The sequence below is a fragment of the Suricata suricatta genome, chromosome 7 (genome assembly GCF_006229205.1).
Source record: "Suricata suricatta isolate VVHF042 chromosome 7, meerkat_22Aug2017_6uvM2_HiC, whole genome shotgun sequence".
NCBI lineage: Eukaryota > Metazoa > Chordata > Mammalia > Carnivora > Herpestidae > Suricata > Suricata suricatta.
In genome coordinates, this window is record NC_043706.1 from 4,985,964 (window position 1) to 4,986,739 (window position 776).

The window sequence follows — 776 nt, forward strand, 5'->3', positions numbered from 1 at the left end:
AATCCAGCGCTCCAGTACCTTCTTTATTAGCAAGTCTAATGGGAGCTGCTCAGCACTCACCAGGATCTCTGAGCCTCTGGCTCTTTCAAGACCTCTTCCTACTCAGACGTCCCTCTTTCCTCCCCTCTGTCCATGCCCACCTCTTTCTGTCCCGCCTCTCTGTAGGCTCCTTCAGTTCTTCCAACTCCTAAAGAAAGGACGTCTCCAAAGCTCATCTACTGGCCTCCCCCCAGTGCGCCCACCATACTCCCCGGGCGGTCGCGTCTGCGCCTGAAGCCTTCAGCCCTCACTGTCTATGCCAGTGACTCCTGGTGCTTTGTGGTCAGCGTGGTGCTCGTCCACCACTGGGTCCTGTTTCTTTCATCCTGTGGCCCACCACTCATCAAATCCTACTGATTCCAGCCCCCTGAGAGCGCTCCAACCTGGTTCCTTCTCTCCCTCTCTGCAATCACTCCCTCTGGTCCTGATGGATCTTCTTGCCTCCAGTCAGCTCCACACTATTTTCCTGAAACTAATCTGATCATTTCATTTCCCGCTTAAGATCATTCATAGATTTTCTCTACTTCCCAATGAAGCACAAATTCCTTAGCACAGACTATACATCTTTCAAACCCTTGCCCTGCTTACCACTCTAGACTCACGCCTTGCATTCCCTCTCACTCACTGATCAGAATGATCTCCTTACAGCTCTCCCATATTGTCACCTGAGCCCCCGTACTTCTGTTCTCTTGCACACAATGAATGAGGTGATGGGCGGGAAGTGGTGAGCATAGCTC